Consider the following 23265-nt stretch of genomic DNA (forward strand, 5'->3'; position numbering starts at 1 on the left):
TTACTCCCCCCAACCCTTCATTCTCAAGATAATATGGGTGATGTTTTGAGTATGCTTAACATAGAAAATAGAAGCCTTCAGATTGGAACTCCATTCACTTCCTCCAAGAAACTTAACCAACCTATCCTACTGCAATGTCCTCCAGCAAAGACCACCAGAAACACATCAGTAGGTAAACCAGTTGGGTTTAATTGCTCTTTGTAATGAGGGAGGCCTCACATCATAGGGAACTCTGGGGCCTATCAGGATGAGGGCGTTAGAAAGAACTTACAGGATTTGGCCTTTGGTTGGATAGTTTGGGGAGGGTTCAAGGAAGCAGGGATTTGCTCTGGACTGGGTGCTGAGAGGAGGCAGGGACAATCCTGTGATCGTGTAGCTCAATCAATCCTTTCTAGAAGGAGTTGTGACTAGAGTGAGACAAACGCCGTAATTCATAAAGAACCCACAGTTGCTCACTTCAGGCAGGAGAGAGGGATGTTTGGTATTTTCTGGATGGCACGACGGCCTTGTGTTTGTCTGTTTAGGCAAAATGATGAAGTGGTCTTGTTTTGTCTCACATCATTGCTGTTGCAGCATGACCTTGTGCTGGTGTCTGTGAGAAGTTTATGTCCAACAGGTGAACAGCATGGCTTGTGTGAGCACAAGGCCAGCTTCTAACAACAGGAAAGCCTGGCTCATGGTACCGGAGCAGCTCCTGGATGTCAGCACTTCTTTTCTTCTTTTCACAGAGGAGGAAGTGAGTTTTAGAAAGATAAATAGGTGTTTGCCAGGCAGGAGAAAACAGCATGAGCTAAACAGGATGCAGATTGAAGCAGAATAGTGTGTCAGGAGACATTGACATCGGGTGGGGGAATGGGTGGCAAGAGAGAATTCCATTGAGGTTGTGGGAGAATGAGATGTAGAAGGTGTCAAGTCTAATGGAAGGTCGTGAGGGGTTTTAAGTGGAAGAACTGACATGATCTGGTGTGTGTTGTAGAAAACTCCCAGCAGCTGTGGGGGAGATGGGTGGTGACAAAGGGAGGTCTGTGCTCTTTTCCGTCCCCACCGCTGCAGCCCTTGCTCAGGTCTGTTCTCTCACCTGGTCTATTGCACCACGGCCTTGGTGTTGGACCTGCTTCTGGTCTAACCCCCTCCCCCACCCCAGTGATCATGCTGTGGCCAGGGTGATTTAGCAGAATCACAAATCTTATCCTGTCACTTTGTCAGTTACAACCTTTGATGCCCCATCAGCCATGAGGTAAAAACCTACAGGACATTGCATGACACACCTCACCTTTCATCATCTGATCACGCCACCTGGATACCCACTGCCAGTTGGGAAGATCCGTTAGGATGTCTCAGAATGATCTCAAATTCATGATTTCCAAAACTGTGCTCTCGCATCATCTTCGCGTGTTCTCCTCCTTGTTACCCCACCCCAAAACCCAGTGAATGGGGCCATTGTTCATTCAGTTCCCAAGTACCAAATGTAGGAGTCAGCTTGGAACTGCCCTTTGGTGTACCACCTTATGTGATCAATCACCCAGACCTGTTGATTTTATTTGTTCGATATTTCTGGAATCTACCTCCTTTTCTCCACCTGTGCTTCCGCCATCTCAGTCCAAGCTCAGGTCACCTGTGGGCTGAGCTATGGCACTAGTCTGGTGACTGAGGACCCCAGTCACTGTTCCCTCCTCCAAACCCATATCTCATAGTGAATGCAGAGGTTTGTAAAGGGCATATTTTATCCTGTCACTCCCTAGTTTACTAGCTTCTTGTGGCTGTTGTAAAAAGACCAAAGTTCCTTATGTGGTCTCCACCGCCCTGCCTGCTCTGTCCTGCTTCTCCAGCCTCCCTTCACACCACTCCCCCCTTCCCTAAGGGATCCTTTCTGTTCTTCAAATGTGCCCTGTTCCTGCCTCCCTTGGCGCCTGTCAGCACACTGTTCCCTCTGCCCGCAATGCTTTCTCCCACCCTCCCTGCCACAGTGCTTCCACGTCATCTCTCAGATGGAGGCAGCCACTCAACACTCTTTACTGAGTGCCTACTCAGTTTCTGGAGACAGTGTTCTAGCATGGATACAGAAGTGAACAAAACAGACAAAACTGGAGCTCTTAGGCAGCATTTATTCCAGGAGGGAGACAGCCAGAAAGACAATAAGGAAAATATCTGGCATGTCAGGTGGTGATAGATGCAGTAGGAGTGTTGGAAGGAGTTGTGACTGGAGATGGGATGGCCAGCGAAGGCTCCAATGAAGTTAATGCTGGGGAAAGACTTGTGGAGGGCGAGGGAGTGAGTCCTGTGGATATAGGGGTTAACGGTGTCCAGACAGAGAGAACAGAGAGCAGAAAGGCCCTGAGGCAGGAGCTGGCCTCCCCTGTTCCAGGAGCCACAGGGCCAGCCTGAGTGAGATGGAGAAGAGTAGCAGATGGAATCTGGGTGGCCGTGGGTACAGATGCTGTAGGCTCTTGTAAGGCCCTAACTTTTCCTCTGAGGTAGGCACCATTGGAGGATTTTGAACTGGAGAAGGAGGTGACGTGACTTGACTTTTCACAGGATCACGTCAGCTTCTCTGTGGAGAATAGACGGTAGGAGACAAGGCTAGAAAAGGGAGATGAGTGAGTGGTACTGGAATATTCCAAGTCAGAGATGCTGTGGCTTGGATCAGGATGGTAGCAGAGCAAGTTCTGAGAGTCTGTCAGATTCTGGGTCCATTTTGAAGAGGAAATGAGCTGATATTATGTGCTGACAGACTGGATGTGGGGGAGACAGAGGAATCAAAGATGACTCCAGGGTTTTTTGGTTTCTCTCAGATATGGATCCCTCAAGGAGGCCTTTCTGACACCTGCAGTCAAGATCGTGCCCCTGTTATATGTCCTCATGACACTCTCTGCATTGCCTTGGTGGTCATCAGCGCAGTTGTAATTCAGACATACTGTTTCATGCTTTTCTGTCTAAAAGTTCTTGGTCAGCCGTAAGAATCTCCGCGGCCTCTCGAGGAACCCGAGGCTGCAGTTCCCCGAGAGCATAGCGGTGACCCCGCGTCCCTGTCAGCGCACCTTCCCGCTCCGCGAAGGTCAGAAACGTGTGGGCGGGGCCCCAGGAGTTCTCCCAGGAGGGTGTCCCTGTCCCTGTCCGCAGTCCACCGCTGGAGGGGGCGGGGCAACGGCCTGGGAGCGTCTGGGCCGCGGCGCCAAGTAGCACGCCTCTGCTGGGCCGCCATCTTGGGAGGCGTCCATGAGCCGCGCCTGCCTAGCCGAGCCTGGCGGAGTCCGGCCGCGCTCTGCTGCTCTCTCCGGGGCCGGGCTCGTCCGTTCCCCCGGTGTCCGTGGACGCCGCTCCGTGTCCCCGCTGGGCACAGCAGCCCGGGCGCTCCACAGCCATGGCCGCTGGCCTGAGGTGGCCCTCCTTCAGCTCCCGCTCTTCCTGCTCGCCGGACACGGACGACCTGGGCGCCTGCGAAGATGATGCCATCTGGGAGAGGTACCTGGGGGCGTGGGCCTGGGGGCTGGTGGGAGGCGAGCGTGTCCCTGAGGAACAGGCTTGTGCGCCGAGAGGTGCCCGTCAGGTCGCGGGACAGCTGTGCGGCGCGGGGCGCCAGGGGGTCTCTTCGTGCGCGTCACGCGTTCATGGCACGGGCGGTGTGTGCCGGGCACGGGGCCAGCCTGGGGGTGCGGTGCCCGGGAGTCGGGCGCTGAAGCGGCCCCCGTCGTCTTGGCTCCTTGGAACCAAGTCTTGCTGGAAGGACAGACGTGAAGAAGATAGTGACGTTGGTCTCGATGGGTTCTGAGGAGTGCAGCTCTCCCTCTTGTACGGGATTGTTAAGGCACCTTCTAGTTTTAGTTTATTTGTTGTTGTCTTTTAAAAGAGATTGATCGGATCTCACGGTGTTTCTGTGCTGTGTCCGTTTCTGCCTTAATATGTGGCTTTCTAATTCTAGATGTTTGTTTTTCTTTTTTTAACATCTTCCAATGCGTGTTTGAAATAATTAAATGTGGAGTGTTGTGCTGTATTTTTTCTCCTTCTTGTTTTTGGAGGAGCAGAGGAGAAATTTTGAACGACTGAAATGTTATGATTCAGTTTTTCTTCTTCTTACAGTAACTTTGTATGGAATTTTTTTTTTCCTGTTCCTGGATGTTGTATGGACAGGGTTCCTAGTGTGAGAGAGCCCACTTCTGTCAGGATGGTGAAGCGCAGTTTCTTTCAACGTAACGCAATTGGGAATTAAGGGGTATATTTTGTTTCTCTTTCCTTTATGCAAAATCCTTCCTATTCCTTTTTTCTTTCCTTCCATCCTCTTTCCTTATGGCCCCGTCTCGGAGGAGCACAGCCTCTTTTGCCAATTTCTGGTTCTCCCTTAGAAGCAGTGCTTCTCCAAGCTGACACCTCCAGAGCCTTTCCCCTTGCAGCAGCGTGCTCGTGGCCACTGCCCAGGACTACCGAGTCCTTCGCCTGTGTTGCATATTTCAGCAGGTAGTGTTGGACTTCCTCTTTTGAGGGTGGTTTGATGTGTTTTATCTGATTCCTCCATGACCTTGTCCTTTCCATGGAGTCTTAAACCTTGCAATTCTCCACTCTGCCAAAGGCTTTCAGTAGTGGTCGGAGCTGGGCTGGAAGTTGGCATTTCTTTCTGAACTTGCAGGTCATTTGAAGGTTGTGGTCATCTTGGCCATCTTGTGACGCTACAGGCTTGCTTCTGTGTGGCTTCGTTGGTTCTCCTTGTTGACTGTATGATTTGGAGGAGGTCGATTGTATGACTGTGGAGAGTTTTGGATCCAGGGAGCTGTCTTGATCTTCCAGACCCTGAAGGCTCTCCCAGAGTTCTTCCCGGTATCGATTTTCACAGGCCTTTCCCACACGTGATGTTCTTCCTGTTGTTTTCTTGATCCGATGGTATTTCGATGCCAGTTTCATTTTTAATTAATGGATTGTGTCCTTGCTGCCTATTGGTCATCTGTATTTATTTCTCAGTCAATTATTTATTCCTTAGCAATTTCTTAGTTGGGTTTTGGGAGCTCCTTCTTCAGTGTGGATATTAACCATTTGTCTATTTTACGTGTTGCTCCTATTTTTTCTGAGTCTGACTCATCTTTTAACTGTGTTTCTAGTATTGTTGCTAGATGGAATAGTGTATCTTGGGAGTCTTTGCACATTAGTGTAAATCTTTTTGTTTTTGTCTTCGCTCATGGGTGAGAGATTGGGTATCGAATGCTTATCTCACACAGTTTTGTCCCTCGTCTTTGTCCACATACCTTGCTCCATTGTATCCTAGAATTGCAGATGAGCAATCTAATTCCAATGTGACATTTTTTTCTCTTTCTTCCTAAATCCCTAGAGAATTTTATTTATTCTTGAAGTTCCAAAACTTTCTCAATATGTGTTATGGTCATATTTTTTTCTCATCAATTTGGCCTCATATCTGATGTGTTCCTTTTGATGATTGGGGCCCTCCTTGAGTTGAAGAAAGTTTTCTCTGAGATGTGTTTAAAGATTATTTTTCTCATCTGCTCTGCTCTCTCCCTCAGACATGCCAATCATTCTTCTATTGAAAATCTTTTTCCATCTCTGGAATCTTCTTCTTATTTTCTCTCTTTTCCTTTATCTCCTTCTTTCTGAGAGAGTTTCTCAAGAATGGCTTCAACATTATTGATTCAATTCCCAGTGATGTAAAAACTGATCTTGATTGTTTCTAAGCTGCATGTAATCTCAAGGGAAATTTTATTCTTTCCCAAATACTTTCTCTTTTTCCTTTTGTCTATTTCTCCCTTGCCACCCTCTCCCTTTACAGCTCAGTCCCTCAACTTATACAAGTTTTCATTTCTTGCTTCATAGAGCAAACAGTTTCCTGAATTTTCCTGAGAACACAAACACAGCAGAAGCTTTCTAAAATATAGTTCTGTTTCCTCAAATAGAAGTCTTTCAAGGACTCTTCTCCTGACTTTTCAGCTGAACGTTTCTATGTTCATGCTGTACAGTCTTGAAGAAAAGTAAGACAAAGACATATGGCTGAGATATATGTTCTGATTTCCACGTCGGCGTATTCATGAAGGAGCGAGAAATGGACAGCCTTTTCCTATTAGTTAGACGTAATTTCTACTTAGTTCCTATCAGGTTGCTATGTGATCTTTTCCTTGTTCCTGCTCTGAAGTTGGAGAACTCGGTGATGTGCACAGCCTTGAGCCACATTTCTAGTTTATTTTTTTTATTTTTATTTCTTTCTGCTGATGAAGATTCGTCCAGAGCTAACATCTGCCGCCAATCTTCCTCTTTTTTTCTAATTGAGGTCAAAAGAGTTTATAACCTTGTGAAATGTCAGTGGTCCGTTATAATTTGTTCGTCGCCATATCAATGTGCCCCTTTCCCCCTATGCCCAGCTCCCTCCCCTCTTCCCCTCTGGTAACCAGTAAACCGTTCTCTTTGTTCGTGTGTTTACCTTCCATGTATGAGTGAAATCACATGGTGTTTGCCTTTCTCTGTCTGGTTTATTTCACTTAACATAACACCCTCAAGTTCCATCCACGTTGTTGTGAATAGGACAAGTTTGTCTTTTTTTATGGCTGAGTAGTATTGCATTGTGTGTGTGTGTGTGTGTGTGTAAATATATATATATATGTGTGTGTATGTACGTATATGACATCTTCATCCAGTTGTCAGTTGATGGGCACTTGGTTTGCTTCCGTGTCTTGGCTATTGTGAATAATGCTGCAAGGAACATAGGGGTACATAAGTCTCTCTGAATCATTGATTTCCAGTTCTTTGCTTAAGTACCTAGTCATGAGATAGTAGTGAAGAGACTGTCTTTTCTCCATTGTATGTTCTTGGCACCTTTGTCAAAGATTAGCTGACCATAGATGTGTGGTTTTATTTCTGGGCTTTCAGTTCTGTTCCATTGATCTGTGTGCCAGTTTTTGTACCAGTACCATGCCATTTTGGTCACTATGGCTTTGTAGTACATTTTGAAGTCAGGGATTGTGATACCTCCAGCTTTGTTCTTTTTTCTCAGGATTGCCTTAGCAATTCGAGATCTTTGCCCCATATGAATTTTAGTATTCCTTGCTCTGTTTCCGTCAAGAATGTCAGTGGGATGCTGATAGGGATTGCATTGAATCTGTAGATTCCTTTGTGTAGTATGGACATTTTACCTATGTTTATTCTTCCAATCCATGAGCAAGGAGTCTCTTAACATCTGTTTAAGTCACTATCAATTTCTCTCACTCATGTCTTATAGTTTTCTTTGCATAAGTCCTTCACTTCCTTGGTTAAATTTATTCCTAGGTACTTAAGTTTTTTAGGTACGCTGGCAAATGGAATTATATTTTTGAGTTCCCTTTGTGTAAGTTTGTTGTTGGAGTATAGAAAAGCAACTGAATTTTGTAAGTTGACTCTGTACCCTGCAAATTTACTGTAGTTGTTAATTATTTGTATTAGTTTTCCAGTGGATTTTGGGGGGTTTTCTATATACAAGCTCATGTCGTGTGCAAACAGCGAGAGTTTCACTTCTTCACCCCCTATTTGGATTCCATTTATTCTTTTCTCTTGCCTAATTGCTCTGGCCAAAACCTCCAGTACTATGTTGAATAAGAGTGATGATAGTGGGCATCCTTGTCTCGTTCCTGTTCTCAGGGGGATGGCGCTCAGTTTTTGCCCTTTGAGTATGATATTGGCTGTGGATTTGTCATATATGGCCTTTATTATGTTGAGGTAATTTCCTTGTATCCCTATTGTTTTTCATAGTTTTTATCATAAATGGCTGTTGGATCTTGTCAAGTGCTTTCTCTGCATCTATTGAGATGATCATGTGGTTTTTATTCTTCAATTTGTTGATGTGGTGTATCACATTGATTGATTTGCGGATGTTGAACCATCCCTGTGTCCCTGGTATGAATCCCACTTGATCATGATGTATGATCCTTTTGACGTATTGCTGAATTCAGGTTGCCAAAATTTTGTTGAGAATTTTTGCATCCATGTTCATCAGCGATATTAGCCTGTAGTTCTCCTTTTTTGTGCTGTCCCTCTCAGGCTTTGGTATCAGTGATGCTGGCCTCGTAGAATGTGTTAGGAAGTGTTCCATCCTCCCTTGTGTTATTTTTAATATCTTCTTTTAGGTTTGTTAACAGTTGCTTTCTGAACTTTGCTGCTCCTGTGTTGGGTGCATAGATATTTATAAGTGTTATTATTCTTCTTGATGGAGTGTCCCTTTGATCATTGTATACTGCCCCTCTTTGTATCTCTTTACCTGCCTTGTCTTGAAGTCTGCTTTGTCTGATGTAAGTATTGCGACATCTGCTTTCTTTTGTTTGCTGTTAGCTTGGAGTCTCGTCTTCCACCTCTTCACTCTGAGCCTGTCCTTGTCATTGGAGCTGAGATGAGTTTCGTGGAGGCTACAAATTATTGGATCTTGTTCTTTAATCCATCTTGCCGCTCTGTGTCTTTTTATTGGAGAGTTCAGTCCATTTCCATTGAAGGTGATTATTGATGTATGACGGCTTAATGCTGTCATTATATCACTCGTTTTCCAGTTTTCCTGCATTTCCTTTGTTTCTCGTCCTGTGTGTTTTGGTCTACCCATTGAATTATGCCGTTTTTTATGCTGTGTGTCTTTGTTTTTTCCTTATTTCTTTTTTGTGTCTCTGTTCTGCTTTTTAGTTTAGTGGCTGACCTGAAGTTTGTATTCAGAATCTCGTGCATAACATAGTCCCTTTTCAGATGACCTCTTACTTCCTTGGTCTAAACTGATTCAGTCCCTTTCCACCTCGCCTCCTAAGTTATTATTCTCATATCTTATTCCAGCTTGTGTCATGAGTTTGTGGTTAAAGTGACAAGATTGTCTTTGTTTTTGGTGTATTCCTTCCCTTTAGCCTAATGCTGTAGTTGAATATTTGCTATCCTGTTCTGATCCTGTCTATCTGTTGGTCTCCTTACTCTGTGTTTTGTGACCCCTCTCTCCCCTTTGTCATTTTTTCAGGTATGAGGGCCTTCTTGAGGATTTCTTGGTGTGGGAGGATGGGTCTCATGGCTACGAAGTCCCTTAGCATTGTTTGTCTGGGAAAGTTTTAATTTCTCCCTCATATCTGAAGGATGTTTTTGCTGGGTAGAGTATACTTGGCTGAAGATTTTTATCTTTTAAAATTTTGGATATGTCATTCCATTCTCTTCTAGCTTGTAAGGTTTCTGCAGAGAAGTCTGCTTATCTGATAGGGGTTCCTTTGTAGGGTATTTTCTTCTGCCTTGCTGCCCTGAGTATTCTTTCTTTGTCATTCATTTTTGCCAGTTTTACTACTATATGCCTTGCAGTAGGTCTTTTTACTTGGACACATCTAGGAGATCTGAAGGCTTCCTCCAGACACGTTTCCCTCTCATTGTCTAGATTTGGGAAGTTGTCTGCTGTTATTTCTGTGAGCACGCGTTCTGCTCTATTCTCCTTATCTTCACCTTCTTCAATACCTATGATTCTTATGTTGTATTTTCTCATTGAGTTGGATATTTCTCGGAGACTTTCTTCATTTCTTTTTAGTCTCAGTTCTCTCTCCTCCTCTGTCTGGAGCATTTCAACATGTCGCTCCTCTGTGGTGTCCACACGAGCATTCAGGGAATCTGTATTTTGTTTTATAGCTTCCATTGTGTCTTTCATCTCTAATATTTCTGATTGATTCTTCTTTATAGTTTCAATCTGTTTTGTGGACTCGCTCCTGAACTCGTTGAATTGTTTCTCTATGTTCTCTTTTACCTCATTGAGTTTTTTGACAATAGCTCTTTTGAATTCATTGTTGCTTAGTTTACTTATTTCTGCATCCTCAGGACTGAATTCTGGGTGCTTATTTTCTCTCTGGTCTGGAGATTTGATGAATTGCCTGATGCTGGAAGGATGAGTCTTTTTCCCATTGTGATAGTATTCTGTTGCAGTTACAGCCTGTTGCCAGTGGATGGGGGTCGAGAGCCGTGTATTCTGAGCCCTCCACCTTCAGCTGAGCTGGCCCAGCGCAGTGCGGGTCGGGGGAGGGGCACTTTCTCCTGCGTGCAGTCCCGGGTTTCCCGATCAGCTCTCGCTGTCTGGTCTCCTGTGGTCTTGGCTTGATGAGGTCACCCCTGAGTGAAAGCTTTTGCCCTGTTAAAGGGCTTCCCTTTAGGCCGCCAGGGCCCTAGGGAGTCCTGGGTGATTCCACAGACGCGCAACCCCTCCCCCACTCCTTCTGTCACAGAGCCTCCCTGGCAGTGACCACAGTCTTTAGGGGAGGGAGCAGAGTTCTCTCTTACCCTGTGCCGGCTCCTCTGAGGCAGGGCTCCAGCCTCTCCCCCCTCTGTCGTGTGGCTGCCGTGACTCTCCGAGGATTTTTGTGCTTTTAGGGTATTTTCTTTTGGAATAGGGTTGCTCCTTTTTGTTGTATCTTGGAGGGGAGAGAGTCCCGGGCAAGCTCACTCCACCATGATTCTGATGTCACTCCATTGCTTGTTTAATCTTGAAGTCGGTTTTGTCTAAGGACGGCAACACCTGCTTCTTTTGTTTGCCATTACCTTGGAGTCTCATCTTCCGTCAGTTCACTCTGAGCCTTTGTTTGTCTTTAGAGCTGAGATCTGTTTCCTGGAGGCAGCATAATGTTGGGTCTTATTTTTTAATCCATCCCACCACTCTCTCTCTCTTTTTTTTTTTTTTTTTTTGAGGAAGATTAGCCCTGAGCTAACATCTGCTGCCAATCCTCCTCTTTTTGCTGAGGAAGACTGGCCCTGAGCCAACATCCGTGTCCATCTTCCTCTACTTTATATGTGGGACGCCTACCACAGCATGGCTTGCCAAGCTGTGCCATGTCCACACCTGGGATCCTAACTGGCGCACCCCGGACCGCCAAAGCAGAACATGTGCACTTAACTGCTGAGCCACTGGCCCGGGCCTACACTCTCTCTCTTTTGATTGGAGAATTCAATCCATTTACATTTAGAGTGATGATTGATCTATGAGGGCTTACTGCTGCCATTTTATCACTTGTTTTCTGGTCGTTCTGTATTTCCCTTGTTTCTTGTCCTTTGTATTTCGGACTGCCAGTTTAGTTTGGTAGTTCTCTATAATGATTTTCTCCGTATGTATCCTTTGTGTCTCTGTTCTGATTGTTTGTTTAGTGGTTGCCATGAGGTTTATCTGAAAAATCTCATAGATGAGATAGTCCATTTCCTGATGGCCTCTTCTTTCCTTAGTCTAAAGCAGGTTCCATTCCTTTCTTCATTCCCTTCTAAGTTACTTTTGTCCTAACTTCCGTTTTCTGATGTTAGTTTGTGGTTAAAATGATGAGATTACGGTTATTTTTGATGTGTTCCTTTCCTTTATCTTCAATATTATAATTGGTTGCTATCCTGTCCTGATAGAGAACTGCAGTTTTCTGATTTTGTCTGCCTATTTATCTCTTTGCTCAAGGCTTTTTTAACCCTTTCTTTTTCTTTCTGATATGAGGGAGTCTTGTGGCAATGAACTCCCTCCGCTTTTGTTTATCTGGGAAAGTTTTTATTTCTCCATCATATCTGAAGGATAATTTCGATGGATAGAGTCTTCTTGGCTGAAAGTTTCTGTTTTTCAGAATTTTGAGGATATTGTTCTGTTCTCTCCCAGCCTGTAAGGTTTCTGCTGGGAAATTCAGTGAAAGCCTGCTAGGGGTTCCTTTGTAGGTTATTTTCTCCTGCCTTGCTACCCTTAATATTTTTTCTTTGTCATTTACTTTTGCCAGTTTCACTAACGTATGCCTTGGAGAAGGTGTTTTTACATTGATACAATTAGGAGTTCGGTTAGCTGCTTTTTTTTTTTTTTTAAAAGATTTTATTTTTTTCCTTTTTCTCCCCACAGCCCCCTGGTACATAGTTGTATATTCTTAGTTGTGGGTCCTTCTACTTGTGGCATGTGGGACACCGCCTCATCGTGGTTTTGATGAGCAGTGCCATGTCCGCGCCCAGGATTCGAACCAACGAAACACTGGGCCACCTGCAGCGGAGCGTGTGAAATTAACCACTCGGCCATGGGGCCAGCTCCTCAGTTAGCTTCTTTTACTTGTAAATCCAGTTTCTTCCCCAAGTTTGAGAAGTTCTCAGCTATTATTTCTTTGAACAAGCTTTCTGTTCCTTTCTCTCCCTTCTTCCTCTGGCATACCTATAATCCTTCTGTTGCATTTCCTAATTGAGTCGGATGATTCTGGGAGAATTTTTTCATTTCTTTTTTATCTTAGTTCCGCCTCCTTCTTCTGAAGCATTTCTATGTTTCTGTCCTCCAAGCTGCTGCTTCTGTGTTCCATAAATCAGCCCTGTTATTCAAGGACTCCAGATTTTTCTTTATCTCATTCATTGTGTCTTTCATCTCCAACATTTCTGATGGGTTTTTATTTATAGTTTCAGTCTCTTTTGTGAAGAATTCTGTCTGTTCATTAAATTTTGTTCCTGATTTCATTGAACTGCTTTCCCAAGTTTTCTTGTAACTCATTGATTTTTTTAATGATAGCTATTTTGAATGGTCTTTCGTTTATATTGTAAATTTTTGTGGCTTCAGGACAAGATTGATTTCTGGGTGCTTGTCACTTTTCCTTCTGGTCTGGAGTATTAAAGTGTCTTTTTGTACTATTTCAGGGGGTGGATTTGTGCTTCCCCTTAGTGGAAGTATCTGATCGCAGATTCTACTTGCTACCAGTGGGAGGGGCAGGAGCTGTGTATTCTGAGCCCACCGCGATCCCTGGCATCTGTGCCTGTCCTTTGGAATCTGTGCTGACTGGGCACGTCTGCCGTTGCCCGCTCACTGCTGCTGCTTTAGAAATGTGTGTGCATGTGCTCTGGTAGGAGTCCCTTCCTCTGGCTGAGCTGGTGTGTCAAGTGGAGGGAGAGGTGCTTTGTTTTGCATGCAGAATCCTGGGGGCATTCTGCTCTGCACTTGCTGTCTCCCCCCCCCCCCGCCGGGGTGCTTGCTTGATAAAGATGCCCCTGCAATTCCTTGGCCTCCTCTGTGTGGGGCTTTCCCACAGCTGTAGGCAGCTCCAAGAGTAAAGGTGTTCCTGCGGAGAGCTGCCCCTTCCCACTCTCCTCACAGAGCCACATGCAGTCCTGTGCCCTAGATCACCGTCAAGGAGGAAGAGGAGATCCCCCTACCTCCTTCCACTTCATCCCGGGGGTACAGCACCTCCACCTTCAAATGTATGGCTGCCTGGGTCTCTCAGACGTCTGTTGTGTTGTGGGAATGTTCTCTGTTGGTTTATGAATGTCCTTTGCATTGTGTCTTGGGGAGAGAGTCTAAGGGAAGAGCTCACTCCACCATGATGGCGGATGTCACTGGTTTTTTGTGGGTGTGTATGTGAGCTGCCATTAGCATGGCAGATGGGTGGTGTAGGTCCGTACCTGGGAACCGAACCTGGGCCACTGAAGCAAAGTGTGCCAAACTTTAAGCACTAGGCCACTGGGGCTGGCTGCCAGATATCTAGTTTAAAATAGCCAAGTGTCATGAAACTTTCTAGTTTAAAAAGTCACTCATTCTTTAAAATAATAACCTGATGTCTAAGAAGAAATATTGAGATACCACTACCTTATTGTCTTTGTACAGTATTTAAAACTCATTCCTGGATGGGCTGTTTCTGCATTCGTGGCTAAAAGCTACAACTTCACCATGGCCGCCCCACAGCTCCTTTCCTTCCACATGCACGTTTCAGCTCACAACTGATGCTGGATGAGGGTGTTAAAGACTCTGAATCCTCTACTAAATAGTTTCCATACTGAGGGAGATTTGAATTCCTTCGCTCTGATGAAAGAAAGTCTATGCTTGTGAGATTTCTTGAAATATTTTACCATGAATGGTTCCACCAGTCTACTTGTAAGCTTTAAAGGTTTAACTCATGGAAGTTCTTCCGGTTTTCTAGCAGGTAATGGTGAAATATTTCTGGTTCCTAGTGCTATTGAAATTCTCTGTGTACTCTTGAGTTTTTACATCTAGGTGAGTCTGCGGAATGGCTCATCAGAAAGTACCCACTTTCTATTCATGATTCTGAGCTAAGTAGATTGTGAATATGTCACTCTGCTGCATAAAATTCTCCAAGGGTTCCCAACTATGTATAGTGTCAGGTAGAAAAGCCTCTCAGAATAGCATGTGAGCTCTTTACAATCTGGCACAATCCTATCATTTCAGATTCATGTGTATTCACTTCCTGCCATAGATCTCAGACTCTCGCCACACTAAACTACTGATCTCTTTCTCCAAACCTGTCAGGAAATTTCAGACCTTTCTACTTCTACTGATATACTCTTCCTTCTGCCTGTAATGCCTTGCCTCTCAGTGGGAATTGATATTTGTCCTTCACAGTGGAACAGAAATAACACCTCCTTTTTCTAGTATTTCCGATGCCCAAAGCAAAATTCATGACACCATTTTCTTTGGCCCCGTTGCTGTGGCCTAAATGTTGTGTCTCCCCAAAATTCCTTTGTTAAATCCTAAGGCCCAATGGGATGGTATTAGGAGGTGGGGCCTTTGGGAGGTGATTAGGTCATGAGGGCAGAGCCCTGAGGAATGGGATTAGTGCCCATATAAAAGGGGCTTCTGGGCCGACCTGGTGGCACAGTGGTTAAGGGCACATGTTCCACTTCAGTGGCCTGGGGTGCACCCGTTTGGATCCCGTGTGCGGACATGGCACTGATGGCAAGCCATGCTGTGGTAGGCGTCACACATATAAAGTAGAGGAAGATGGGCATGGATGTTAGCTGAAGGCCAGCCTTCCTCAGCAAAAAGAGGAGGATTGGCAGCAGATGTTAGCTCATGGCTAATCTTCCTTAAAAAAAAGGAGGGGGCCTTCAGAAACCCCTGTAGCCTTTGTCTCACAGAAATTATCTTCTACTGAATTTTTCCTCCCTTTTATTACCTCTGTTCTCTGCCTCCAGAACCCCGATAAAAGAAAGGGCAGACATGTATGCTGCTTCACATTTCTCTCCTACGTGCCATCATTCTGCCTTTGGCTCTGGTCTGCAAGATTCCACTGACTTTATCACCAGATCACTGACATGTTGTTAACCATCCCCATTCTCTTAGTCAGTCTGTCCACTGAATTGTTTTAGTGTCAAACATATTTTTAATTCCCAGGCACTCATTTTCATCCTCTGATTACTCCTTTTTTGCAGCAGCAGTCTGTTCTTACTTTTGCACGTGCCATCTTTCCTATCTCACTAGAGTCATTTCTTACTCTTTTAACGTTGTTTTGTTTCCTGAATGATCTTTATTTCCTAAAAACACAATTATTTTACTTGTTAATCTTAATGTGAGTCACGTATGTGATTTTTTTTTCTTCACATTTGTTGACCCTTGGCTGTTAGTTCTTGTTTGTGAATAAAGATCTAGGCTGTTAAGTGGTGGGAGTTCCATTTGGATTTGTGTAGCTCTCTCTGCCAAGAAACTGCTCCCTGGATGAGCCTGTACTGGTGGGTCTGGTGCCATAACTGGAAAATGACAGTTCAGAGTTGTGGGGGTCAGCCGGCTGTGGAGAGCAAGTCAAAAAAGGGAGGACTTGACTTGAGCAGTGAATTATTTTGATGTGTTCCTTCTTGAGAAAAGCTGTGTTGCCTCTCCTTTTTCATTAAGGTGCCTGCTGGATGTTCCAGAGTTTCCTCAGACTCTGCTTTGCTTCCCATTCATGGTTCTACACTCAAATGAGGAGGCATCTGCATGTAAGCAGGTCACTTTCTTCAGCGTGCACAGCTAGGATTTTTATGTGGGGGCCAAAAGCCTCTGCTGTCTGCTGTATATATTTGGGAGGAGGGCAGGGAAGAGAGATGTGGTCCAACTAGCCCAGCCTTCCCAGATGCAGTCTTTTAAATCAAAAATATTCATCATATGTATATATATATGTGTGTGTGTATATATATATATACACACACATATATATATACACATATATTGAGCAGTATGATAAGAGTGGCAAAATGGCTGAAAATTCTGTCTATCCTGTGTCCATGCCCCTCTGCAATGTGACTTTGGAGCCCCTCCTAGCAAGAGGTGGCATTTGTTTCTCCATCTTCTTGAATCTGGCTTGGCCCTGTGGCTTAGTTTGATCATTGGGATTCTAGAACAGTGACCTGAAGGAGAGACTTGAAAACCGCTTGCACACTGGACTTGCTGTCTCTTGCTGCCCTTATAAAGAAGATAGGTAAGGGGCCAGCTTGGCGGCATAGCTGTTAAGTTCGTGCACTCCACATCAGTGGCCTGGGTTTGCCAGTTTGGATCCTGGGGGTGGACCTATGCACTGCTTATCAAGCCATGCTATGGCAGGCATCCCATATATAAAGTAGAGGAAGATGGGCATGGATGTTAGCTCAGGGCCAGTCTTCCTCAGCAAAAAAAGGAGGATTGGTGGCTGATGTTAGCATAGGGCTAATCTTGCTCAAAAGAAACCCCAAATAAGTAAAAGACAGGAAAGTTAAAAATACATTTTTTTCCATATGAATTCTGAGCTATCAGAACTAACAGTCCTGGGAGCCAGCCCGGTGGCTCCGCAGTTCAGTGTGTACATTCTGCTTTGGTGGCCCGGGGTTCGCCGATTTGGATCCCGGTTGCGGACATGGCACTGCTTGGCAAGCCATGCTGTGGTAGTCGTCCCACATATAAAGTAGAGGAAGCTGGGCACGGATGTTAGCTCAGGGCCAGTCTTCCTCAGCAAAAAGAGGAGGATTGGCAGCAGTTAGGGCTAATCTTCCTCAAAAAAAAAAAAATAACACTCCTATGAAGAAGCCCAAGAGGATGACAAGAGGCATGTGGCCCATTTGCTTCTGTTGCTCTGACCAACAGCCTGCCAGACTCATAGCATGTGACAAAGACTTCCCTAGATTATCCAACCAGCAGCCAATTTACAGCTGAGCATGGATGCCTGGGATACAGAGCCTGGGAGAGATGTGCTGAGTTCACGCAGATAAGAAGAACTGCCTAGCTGATCCAAATCATGAAGTAAATAAGCAGTTGTTGTTTGAGACCCCTAAGTTTTGGGGTAGTTTATCACCCAGCAAGAGCTCACTGATACACACACCGCATTGTATTGATGTTCCAGCTACTGTAGATACTCTGATAAACAAAGTAGATCAGGCCTCTGTCCTCAGGTGACGAGAAACAAAGAAATAAATGAGTCAGACAACTTCAGAGATTCACACATGCTCTGAAGGAAAGCAAGCAGGGTGATGTGACTGGCTGGGGTTGGGATCTCATTTAGATACTGTGATCAGAGAAGAATGCTTTGAGCAGCTAAAGTTTGAGCCAAGACCTGAGTGACAAGGAAGAGCCAACCATGTGAAAGTCTGGAGGTAGATTGTTCCAGACAGGAAACAGCAAGTGCACAGGCAGTGAGCTGGGGGGATACTTCACGTGTTAAAAGGACATAAAGAAGGTCAATGAAGCTGGAGTTGGTGAGCAAAGGAGAGAGAGAGGGGAAAGATGTGAAGTCAGGAAACAGACCTTGGGGGAGGACTTGGCCTGTGATTCATTTACCAGTTACCTTCATGCTTGTACCCTGTCTCATCTCTGTCCTTGATGTTTGTGGACTAGGAGCTTGGAGCTCTCAAAGGACCCCTGTGGGAAGGGTCCCTCTTTTCTCCAGCATTTTGGTCTACATCTTTCTGTGATCTGTTTTCATCAGTCAGATCTATCTGCTTTCTGTCTTCTCGGATTTCTTCAAGATGTCCTCCAGCTGACTGCCATTCTAGTTTACTAGCATTACCAGGGATTCGTTCTTTTTAAAATACAAGATGGTTTTTGGGGGCGTTTTTAAGGACCTTCGTATATATTAGTCCCCAAATCACCATCTTTAGTTGAAATTCTCATATCTCATGTTTAAATTTGGAGCTCTAAGCCCATAAATCTCCCATCCCCCTTTGTTATCCTATCTTTTTCTCTGTTTCTTCTCTTTTCAGCTTGTCTTTACAGTGGTTGGTGAGAGGCCAGCCCTCAATGGGCTCTTTATTCACTATCCAAGAAATATGTCCTGAGAAGCTTTTATCTGCAAACAAAATGGAAGCCCTTCTCACCTACCAGTTGCCCCTTTGCAGCCACTTGCCTTGCTCGGTTCCTGCTGAGTTGAATATGCTCATCCAAACACCCCCTGCTGGGACACTGAGGGGACACAGGGTCAGTTCTTCCCAGTGCCTTCCACTTCACTAGACACTTCAGGTGTTTCATTTCCTAGGGAGGTTTTGATGTCTCAGAATTCATATACCAGAAAACTGTATTTGAACATCCTGGTCTTCCATCTATCTGTCTGTCTATGTTCTATCTTCATTGAGTTTTGGGTGCCACAAATCATTAGATGGCACATAGGATGTCATACCTGGGAGGGATGGTCCATGTTACCCTTTTGAGAACAGGAGATGCTACACCCTTGCAGACCAAGAGCTTGGCCTTCCTGGACGTTTGTAAAGTTTCCAGGCAAGGAATCTTCACTTATCTCCCTAAAACAGATAAACATACTTTTGTACAGAGATGAGTGCACGTGAAAGGTGAGACTAGCAATCTTCAGGGCCCAGAGCTTACTCATGATGTTTTCTTCCACAAATCTGTTGGGTCCTTTGCAGAAGCCCAAAGTACAAAATTCTTTGCCTGCCCTGCATTTGCCTTACAGGAATACCACTACACACTTCCCTCCAGCCCAGAATCAGAGGCCAGAGCACGTTGAATGAAGAGGAAACGAGGTCCATATTCTCTTTTCTACCCCAGGGCCATTGCGAGTGCTGTTCCCTTCACCATTCTCCGTGCTTTTCCTCCAAGTCTCTTACTTATCCTTCTGGACTCAGCTTATATGCCGCTTGCTCGGAGAGGCCGTCTCTGCTTTTCTGATCTTCCCTTCCTTCCCCAAGTCTAGTGGATGCTGCTGGTGCCCTGCCCGGGTCCCCTTCACTGGTGGCACACTCTTTCCTCAGTTGCTGTGAGTATTCATTGCTCAAATGGAGCTGCCTTGCCTGGGAGGTTACTCCTGGCCGCAGGGGACAGTCAGTGGCCAATGATTGACTGGGGCACAAAAAGCCGGAAGCCTGGCCTCAAGGTGGACCAGAGCCTTCTGGGATACGAGGGAGAAGTTAGTCTCCAGCTGAGACAGCCCCTTTGCTTAGTTTTCTTCTCCTGTCTGCTGCTTCCCTCACACTGCACCCCCTCCAGAGAGCCCTCCTCCAATGAATCCTTTTCACCAGAGTCACTGTCTCAGGCCCTGCTTCTGGGAAGCCTGACCGAAGACACTGAGAAAGCTTTCTTTAAGAGGTTTGTCTGTGTATTTACACAGCGAGGACAAGTTTTCTCTCTGACCCCTGCGCCTCTAACAGTGATGGAGTGTCATGTGAATGGACTCGGATGTGAATAGTCCCCCTGGAACTGGCCACACAGCAGCCCCCCGTCTGAGGCTCCTGAAGAGCTTCTCTAGGAGGTGGAAGGGGAAGAAGAAAAAGAGACACTGCACACAAGCAGTTCACCGGGAGGCTGTGCTGTCATTTCTGAAGCAGAGCTCTTTGACCTGCTAAAAAGGGGTATCTTTTAGAGGCTTTAGTAAAAATCATTTAATCTAAAATTCAATATCAATGCCGCTCGTTAATTTTTAAGAACCCCATATCTGTTCTTTCCCTGAAGTGAAACAAATTTGGTTAAGGATGGGTGTTTCTGAGTTTATTTCCTACACAGTTGAAAGCTCAATTTCATGGTTAAGTCTCTTGTCCCAAAGGTAACCCCTTGGGAGCCACAGCAATAGCACAAACTAATGAAACAGGAGGAATTCATGTTTGAAGAGCCAGAGCCTCTGGAGACATTGACTCAATGGCCTGAGCCCCACAGGATGGTTTCGAATTGAGTTCCTATGCAAATGTTTTTAAACACCAGTCCTGTGTCACTTACACATTCAATACTTAAAATTTAGATTATCTGGAGGTGACTCTTGAGATTTAACAATTGTGACGTTTTCTTGAGGCATGAACTCAACTCACACATCCTACAAAGTTGGCAGATGGTGAGTGAACGAGGTGACCATTGAGCATCTACTTGGCATGTGTGCAGTAACTCACATGAAGGGATTTAAATCTTTCCAACTGTGAATGTTGCTAACAGAAGGGCAGAGGTGGGGGGAAGAAATGGCAGGTGTTTGAGGGTCTGCAAGACCAAAGCTCTCACAGCTGTCGCGTGATTACCATAGGCCCTCCATGTCAGCCACCACAATGGCTGCTTTAGAATCTGATTTTCCAGATGCACAGTTAAGGATACAGAGGCACTGATGTGCTGTCTTAGGAGGAAGATGGAGCTTGGGTGTCTGTTAAATTGGAATTTGAAGGTGATCAGGGTTGTGATCCCCTCTCTGATTTTCCCAGCTTCTCGCACCCGCAGTTGAAGAAGCCGTGTCCTGATAGTCTCAGGCAGACTAGTTCCGCCGATTCCTTATTCCCAGTGCAGGTTTGCTTTTCTCTCTGCATCTTTCTTTTCTGTTTATGACACCACCATCTTAGTTGCTGAAGTTTCCAACCTTGACCGTAGGCCCCTGTACGTTTGTCCTTCTTATGTCTTCTCCTGTCATTAACCTCAGGGCCACCTCCACCCCTTATCTTCTGGCTATGATTCCTTGGGCTCCTCACGGGATGTGACCATCACTTCCATCCACTTGAATCCTTCATGGGCCTGGCCTCGCCTTGGACCTTTGGGTGACTCTGAGTCTCTCCTCCTCCAAGAGCATCATTATGGGGACCCATTGGGAAAATCCTCTACTTTGGCTCTGCTCCCAAGGTCTCCTCCTACAGCAGCGTGTGCTGCTTTTTCCCTATCACGGGAAGCGTGTGAGATTAACTGTTTTGACTCCTTTCTCTTGTTTGAAAGAAAGCAACACCAAGATGTGTGTTTCCTCCCAGAAAGACTAGAGATAGGCAATAAGGAAGGGGAAAATGTGTCTGCAAATCTGTAGCTTAAAGCTTCGTGTGTTTAAAAATCATTCTTGTTTGTCTTTTATATTCCTATAAAATGCATAGAGAGTTTTATCCATCAGTATTCCAGACAAGATCAAAGAAGCCTATGTTCTGATAGCACCATTAAAGAGGAGGGGCCCCTCTCTCCCTGCTGCCCCTGAACAAAGGCTCCCGTGAAAGCTAGGACAGTCGCTCTGACACCTGACCCATCACCAGATGAACCTCAGGAGCTCTGGGCCCAGGGGTGTCCTGACTGGAGCCAGAACACAGGAACAAGGGAGGTTATAAGACCTGAATAGTACTTGGCATTGGATTTGATAGACACTGCAGGGACTGAAAAACTCTTTAGCCAGTTTTCTTCTTTTACTCTCTCATAGTTTGTATTTCATTTCCATCAAATGGCATGAAAGCATGTTATTGGCCAGCGAGAGGATGAAACCCTGATGTGGACTGGACCTACCCTAAACCTAGTGTGAATTCTGAAATCCCCACGACTGATCACAGTGACTTCTCCTTCTACCTCTTCAGCTCTGTCTTCCCCTGGAGCCTGCTGTCTGTCAGCTCAGGATCTCCGTGCTCACACCTCTCTGGCCTTGCTTGTTTCAGCCCAAGGTTAGCCACTTTGCTGGTTCTCGTGAGCATCCCTGATGCCCTTACCTCTGTGCACTTCCATGACCCCTGCCTTCCCATCCTCAGCCATGCCACTCATGACCCCCTTCAATATCTAGAATGTGAGGCCACACCGAATAAAATCACAAGAGTTATTTGCTCTTTATCTAGTTGGCCCTTTGATGGTTCTGATGTCCTCAATCCTTCACTGGTTGACCACAACATATTCTTAAAGTACTCCAAACCTGTTCCACTCTGATCAAGGTCCGTATGCCATCCCCACTGCCAAACTCGGCAAAATCATGTTTTGTGGGGACCAAGTCCATCAGTGTGAGTTTTCTCAAAATCTCTCTCATCTACATCAAATTCATTTTTGTATTTGCCCCTCTCTTGTTTTTCTTCTTTCCTCCAATAAAGAAATTTCCCTTGGTATTATCTAATCAAGTTGAAAATGTACATGGTCCCTGACTCAGTATTTTTTTCTGTCTCTTCATCTCCTTGCTTATTTTCCTGTTGACTTATTCTATGTATTTTTTTTAGAAGGTCTGTTTAGTTCTTAGGAGGATGAAGCTGTAGAGAGAGCCATGCTAATTATGTGTGTCCCTTTCCTCCAGAATCTCAGCCTCCTCCAAAATAGACACAGAGGTCGGACACTGTCATCCTGGAGCTCAGAGCTCAGTGGGGAAGATGGAGTATGAATAAAGTGTTACAACGCAACGTAAGTACTATAACGGATGTCCACTCCAGGTACGAGTGCGGCACAGAGCAGCGGATGAACTCAGTGGGGGTGGAGGCAGGAAAGCGTTACAGTCAAGAAACAGCTGAGCTGGATCTTAAAGAATTATTAGTTCAGTAGACAAGGTGGGGAGGTAGCCATTAAATATCTGTTAGATTAGTAAACGAAGGGTCTATCCCACAGAGAAAACAACGGGTGCCAAAAGAGTGACGAAGTGACACAGCTCTGTCTCTTGAGGAAAAGTGCAGGCTCAGTCTAGCTAAAGCAGGTGGGAGGAAGAGAGAGCTGGCAAATGGGCCTGAGAGCTCAAAAACTAAAATAAAGAATATACCTAAGAAAATTAGATGAAGGAAATAATACTGATAAAAGCAGAAAATATTGGTTCAAGAAATCATGAAAACAGTAGCATTAACACTTAATTCCAAGAGTTGTTTCTTGAAAAGAAAGAAAGAGCAAGAAAGGAGAGACAGCAAGAGACCAGAAAGGCAAGAAGAAGGGATGGAGGGAGGATAGAAAGAGGTCTTGTAAGTTTAATCAGGGGAAAAGGAAAACACATACAAAGTAAATGTATTGAAAGTGTATTTATAGACGGCTCGATACTTCCCAGGTCCTGGGCAAGGTGTTGGGGACAATCAGCTGTATAGACAGACACGTTGTCTGCCTTTGAGGAGCTGAATTTTAACGAAGAAAGTGCTTCTTTAAACACGTAACTACACAGACAAAATATAACCCACTAATTGAGAGATGTGAAGGCAAAGTAAAGAATACAGCGAGAGGCTGGAGCAAGGTCAGAAATTAACTTGGGGCTGGGTGCTGGGTCGTGAAAGGCTATCTGAAGATGTGGCATTTCAGCCAGCATCTGGGAGAGGAGGATGAGTTAACCAGACAAAGAGTGAGTGCAGAAGCAATCCAGGGAGAAAACCAGCCCGTGTGAAGGTCTTGAGGTAAGAAAGTCCAAGTCACTGGAAGAAGGTGAGTGGGGCTGCAGTGCACAGAGGAAGCAGAGAGTTGCCAAGACTTACAGGGAGGGTGCC

General features: G+C 45.2%; 1 pseudogene; it reads left to right on the top strand.

Annotated features, from left to right (window-relative positions):
* LOC138923023 (heparan sulfate glucosamine 3-O-sulfotransferase 4-like) overlaps window positions 1–23265 on the top strand; it is a 144807-nt pseudogene that overhangs the window by 117282 nt on the left and 4260 nt on the right.

This window comes from Equus caballus, unplaced genomic scaffold, assembly GCF_041296265.1.
Source record: "Equus caballus isolate H_3958 breed thoroughbred unplaced genomic scaffold, TB-T2T haplotype2-0000440, whole genome shotgun sequence".
In the NCBI taxonomy this organism is placed as follows: domain Eukaryota; kingdom Metazoa; phylum Chordata; class Mammalia; order Perissodactyla; family Equidae; genus Equus; species Equus caballus.